This window comes from Caretta caretta, chromosome 4 (assembly GCF_965140235.1).
Source record: "Caretta caretta isolate rCarCar2 chromosome 4, rCarCar1.hap1, whole genome shotgun sequence".
Classification (NCBI taxonomy): Eukaryota; Metazoa; Chordata; order Testudines; family Cheloniidae; genus Caretta; species Caretta caretta.
Window position 1 is genome coordinate 125,891,173 of NC_134209.1, and position 6,016 is coordinate 125,897,188.

Below are 6,016 nucleotides of genomic sequence, written 5' to 3' on the forward strand. Positions count from 1 at the left end.
AAAGAAAACGGTACAGAGTTTAAGCATAGAAGTGTCTGGTTATCAGGGAATAACGTACAGATTATCAAAGGGTGTGAAGTTCGGTTTAGGATCGGGTGGCATAAGGAATACATAATCTGCAATCTCCCCAATTGGGGGTAAAAGGTTAACAGGTCAAAGTACAGACATTGAGATATGAGGGTATGTTGTTCATATAATGGCCATGTTCAGGTGTGGAGTATAATGAGTGGATACCATGATGAGGATGGATTTACCCTCATTTGGTGCAATATAATGTTCAGTGAAATTATGGTTCCAGTTCATATGGTCCAATGGAAAAAGTCTCTCGGTCCCTTTCTTGTAGTTGATGCACGATGTCGTTCCGGCTCACACCTCCTGGTATTGTCGGTGGCTGGTGATGTGTTTGATGTAGATGTCCCTGGACCATCGGATGGTGTCTGAGACCATGAGGCACTGCATGAGCAGTGCGTAGCATCGACCGATCCCACAGGTCCGCAGCACACGCTCATTGCAGAGGTCCCAAGTGCCCAGGGCTCCAACGATCAGGGCATCCATCTGCACCTCGTAGCCCTTCGCTCTCAGGGCCTCATCGGTGACAACCACGTCAGGGCGCAGCTGGCTGTCAGTACCAGGGATGGTGCAGTTCACGGCAACCTCCCCCAGGCGTGGTGCGATGGCTTTCACCAGGCAGTTCTGGATGGCATTGTGGCGCAGCTGCCAGGCTCTGGAGTGGGGCTTGCAGCCGCACAGAATGTGGGGCAGGGTCTCGTTGGAGTAGCCGCACTTCCTGCAACTCTTGTTTAAGTTCCCATGGCGGATGGCTCTGTTGAGCGGGATGCAGTTGAGCCGGGCACGGTGGATGAACCTCCAGTCGGCGAAACGGGTGAAGCAGCCCCCAGCAAGGAAGTGGTTGCTTGCATCCCACTTGCTGGTCAGTTCGAAGGCTTTACCCAGTCCGGTTTATGCTTCAGGGTTTCCATGTACAGTGAGTGGATGGCTGCCTTCAGGGTCCTCTCCAGCATGCCCCTGGTGCTCGGGTGATGATGGTGTTGTCGTTGGACCTGATCTGCAGCACCCGGACTCCCAGCTCCTGGCGCTCCTCTCACCACTTCCAGCGGCAGCCAATGCACTTCCACAGGCAACACGTGGCGTTGCGAGCACGGGACAACAGTTAAGCGATGTCGCGCCCATCCCGTCTGAATTCGCTATCCAGGGAACCGCTCAGGAAGGTGGCTATGTCTTGGTTGGAGGGGGCTCTGCTGATCCGCTTCTTTGTCGCGTCATGGAGGGCGTTCGCCGTGATGTTCCGTACCATGACATCGGGACACATCAGCAGGCGGAAGGCGTGGGTGATCACCACAATGTCACACAGGTCGCCCATGTGGTGGACGTTGGCACCGCCATGCCATAATTTAGACCAGCTCATTGCTGGCTCTCTGGGGAAGAAACAGCCACTTCTTCACCAGCTGCCGGACGATCTTGTCTGCCTTGTTGAGGGGTACCTTTGCCACAGCAGATCTCCTTAGGACGAATGAGATGCAGGGGATCAGGAAGGTGTTCAGGGCATTTATCTTCTGCCACGGTGCTAGCAGGGAGGCGTCGATCTTGGCGGCATCCTACAAGATCTCCTGGATGGTGTCCTTGGGTGTCTGCCGGACATGGAAACCCGTCGGCATGCCGCGGTGCTGGTATGCTTGCCTCTCTGCCAGGGGGATGACGGGCTTGCCCTGGATCTGGAACCCCATCATCTGCACCGAGTCCCTTTGGCTGCCGTCGACGTGGAAAGTTGCGCACTTCTTTGCATGGAAGCGGAACCCCATCCAGTCGGCAGCTCAACTGGTGGCGTCTAGCATACGTTGGAGGCTCTCTGGGTCATCCGCGGTCAGGACCAGGTCGTCCGCGTAAGCCAGGACGCTCACCCTCTCACCATGGAGGTTGAAGCCATCTGTGCCATTGGAGATCGCAAGATGTGGTGGTGGGGCATGGACCCAAAGGAATTAGCCAGGTCGAGCCACGCTACTGCGCACTGCCTCCGAGCCCTTCTGGCCATTTCAATGATGGTTTGGAGGACAAAGTTGTGTTCACAGCAGCCCTTGCAGGACATGAAGCCTTTCTGGATGGAGCTAATGGCTCCCCAGCTCACCGACCACGCCGTGATCCGCGACACCAGACAACTGGCATATAGCTTGTACATCATGGAGCAGAGGGAGATGGGTCTCCAATTGCTGGGGTCATCCCACTCACCCTTCTTGTACACCAGCACTGTCATGGCCTTCTTCCAGGAGCTGGGAGTCTGGCAGAATCACTTGCACTGGTTGAAGAGCGTGGCGAGGACCAGGCAGCTGGGATCTTGCTTTTTCAGGAGGCTGTAGGGATGCTGTCTTTCCCAGGAGCTGTGTTTTTTGTTTTTGAGAGTCTGGCCATCACTTCCTTGGGTGTATAGTCAGTCTCCAGGACACCAGCTTCGTCAACACGGGGTAGGGGGTGGAGGCACTCTGTGCGCTGCACATCGTCCTGGGCTATGCGGTCGAATACATCCTTGAAGTAGCTGTAGAGACGCTCAGATGGGATCGTGCAGTAGGATGAGGGCCCGTCTAGGATCTCCCTCATGACCTTGGAGCGGTTTGCCCGGTACAGCTTTTGAATCCTTGAAGCCGCTGCTGGATCGTAGCGGCAACTGGCATCTCTACTTCTGGCTCCCCTGGTGGTGGTGGTGTGGTTCGGAGCAGGCGTTCTGTGGGAAGGCGAGGCGTTCTCCTGGTTTGAACTCCTCCTGGGAGTGATTTCCACAGACAGTTCTCAGGTTAGCCTGTCTACGAGGCGGTCGAAGTTGTCAAAGGAAGCTGCCGCTTGTAGCTCCTCAGTCCAGGCGGTCTGCCACAGAGTGGCAGCCCTCACCATTGGCTGCTGGTCCTCAGGGTCCTCAACCTCATCTGTTGCAGGCTTTGAGCCTGTTGCGTGGTCGGCCTGCCGTCTATCTCGTGGGTCAGGATTCCCTTCGGTTGGGTGCTGGGGCGGGATCTCTGGCGGGATGCTGGCGTTGCTAGTGGTCGGAGAGACACAGTCTGGCTCGGGGGTTGCTGGGACACCGCTGGTCCTTCTATGAGTGGCTGCTGCCTGGGCAGTTGCCGCTGGACTGTGAGATCTCCCGTAAGCAGTCTCCCACAGAATGGACTTGGGGGCCGTGCTGGTCCGTCTGGCAATGAAGGCCTGGTGCTTTGGTGTGGCTGCGGGGCTGGTTCCTCCACTGACATCTGGAGCTTGTAGGGCGATCTGGGGCGGGCGCTGGCTCCTCCGGTGACTGGAGGTCGCAGGGTGGTCTGGGGTGTGGCACTGGCTCCTCCGATGGTTGGAGCTGGCAGGGCGGTCTGAGGCTTGGCACTGGCTCCTCTGGCTGCTGGAGCTCATAGGGTGGTCTGAGGCTTGGCTCTCACTCCTCCAGCAGTTGGAGTTCGCAGGGCAGTCCGAGGGGTGGCGCTGGCTCTTCCAGTGACAGGATCTCGAGCAGCTATGCGCGGTGGGGCACTGATCCTTCTGGGGACGGGGACGTGCTGGACAGGTGGCAAGGTAGCACTGAGTCGTCTCAGCATGGGGATCTGCTTGGCGACATGGGAGGGTGAGACGGGCCTCCTGCTGGCGAGGACCTGGGTAATGTTCCCCGAGGCAGCAGGTACCTTCTCGATTGCAGCATCCTGTTCCACTGGCCTGGTGACAGGGGCAGGCTTCTTGACGGCAGCTTGCAAGGTAGGTTTTCTTTGTTGAGGCTGAGGAGCAGCGGGCCGGCGCGCAGCAGAAGGGCTGGGAGCCGGGGCAGGAGACTGTGTTGTTCCCTTGAGGCATTTCCTGCAGGCGACTTGGTGCTTCTTGCGTTGCTTCTTGCGTTGCTTCTTGCGTTGCTTCTGCTTCGAAGGGCAGACTGCAGAGGGCACAGCTGAAGGCGACCCGCTTGTTGTGGCATTTCTTCAGGTGCCTGGTGATGCCACCGAGGAGGTGGAAGCTTCGGGGTGGAGAGCAGATGGGACAGATGAGCACATCCGCAGGGAGGGGGTACTGCAGGTAGATGGTGTCCTCATTACCTTGCAGCGGGGGGGTTCCAGCAGCATTGGTGGTATCGCTGGCTGGTTCTTCCTGGTGTGGGCGGGTGGGGTCGAGAGGTCCGGCTGGGTGGGCATCTGGCAAGGTCCTGGGGTCCCTCTGGGTGGTTCCTGAGGCTGGGCAGGCATCCGGCAAGGTGCTGGTGACCCTCTGGATGGTCTCTGGAGAGATGCTGGTCCCGTCTGTGGGGATTCCTTCCTTGGTGGTGTGTAGAGCAGCGAGAGCACCACCAGTGTCAGGGACCTGGGCAGCTGCAGGGGTGGGAGGTGGTCACCTCAGAGCATCTTGCAGCTGGAGAGCAGGGGAGCTCTCCATTGGCGGCTGGTGCTGCTCGAGAGCCGGGGGGCTCTCCGTTGGCAGCTCCTGGAAAGTGCGGGGGCTATCCCTCGGCAGCTGGTGCTGCTGCGGTGTCGGGGGCAGGATGTTCCTTCTGGTTGTGATGTCCTGACAGGCCAGCCTCAGGATGCAGGATCTTTCTGGAGCAGCATCTCAGAGAGGGTCCTTCGAGGAGGCACCGTTCTTCCCCTTCGTGCTGCTGGTCTGCAATGTCCTGGAGGCACCTAGGATCTTCTTCATAGTCATTGTCCAAGAGACCTTCCGTGGAGCAGCAGCCGTAGTGGTACACGATGCAGCTGGGGATGTCTCAGGAGCAGAGAGAGGATTTTCTTCCAAAGAAGATGCAGCAGAATACATCTTCAAAGCAGCATCGATTTTTTTCAAAAATGGCAGCAGGAGAATCCATCTTCAGAGCAGGTGTTGTAAGTGTTCATCAAAAGAGATTAAACTGATAAGAACAGACACTACACTTTGATTTTAGCTCCAAGGAGCCGAGAAGCGATGGTTGAAGTCAGAAATGTTCCTGAAGAGAGTGAAGAATGAAATTATGAAAAGATATGACCTGAATAGCATGGCAGGAAGAGAGCTCAGTAAAAGAAATGACAACTTTTTAAAGCCTACAAATGGGTTTTTAAGAGTAGTAGGTGCCATACCTTTTGTAAAATTTTAAGTTTAAAATTAAGTAGCTGGATATAATAGGACTTGTTATAAGATTAACCCAAGGGCATCTTTTTTTCATTTCACTCAGTGGTTAGTCTCATCTTGGCCCCTGCCTTTCATATGTCACAATTAATGATTGCCTGAAGACAGGCTGGTTGTCAGCTAAACCACATACATTATATTTGGCATTAGAGATAAAACCCAGGTTCTTCTTCTCTAAATATATATGCCTAGTCCACTACTTCTGCTAAAGGGGAATCTTCCTCAGCTACCAGTAGTTCAAGGCTTAGACTGAGGAGCACAGCAAACTAATTTTATTTTTGCAGGGAAGGATGTGGCTAGGGAAGGGGTAGACATTCAGTTATAAAAATCAGCATTCCTATTCAATCGTCATTGTACTGACTTCCTGGACATGGCTGGTGCAGCACCTCACAAATGGGATAAATCAGAGAGAGGCTACAGAGAAATACCTTCAAATATTAATATTTAAAAAGCAGAAGTCTGATTCTGCTGCCATTTTTAGTTCTTTCTCCCTCCCCTTCTTTCCTCTGTTTCTATCATTTCCCTCCCTTTTTGTTTTCCTATTTATTTTTTCTTCTTCTCTTCACTAAGGCTCTGCCCATCTTTCCTGGGAAAAACTTTCCTCCAAACTGGAGCAGCTTCTGATTTATGCTTTTATTTGTTTTGTTTTCTCTTCCCCATCTCTCCTTGCATTCGTTACACTCCCCTTTGCTTTACCTGCTCATTCCTTCAGTTAATATAATCTCTCTGCCTCCTCCCATACTCCCTCCAGTTCTATCCAGATTGCCACTGTTTGCCACCGGTCTTTAGGAACTCAACACACTGCTCAGATCTGAATGTCTCCAAGGCTCCCTGCCCTAGCTAATAACCACAGGGTGACTCCAATCATCAAGCACCACTTGAA

At 54.4% G+C, this 6,016-nt stretch overlaps 1 pseudogene; it reads right to left on the reverse strand.

Moving 5' to 3' along the window:
- Positions 1–4,730: 4,730 nt before the first annotated feature.
- LOC125636305 (U2 spliceosomal RNA) lies at positions 4,731–4,934 on the reverse strand (annotated as a pseudogene).
- Between the last annotated feature and the right edge of the window lie 1,082 nt (positions 4,935–6,016).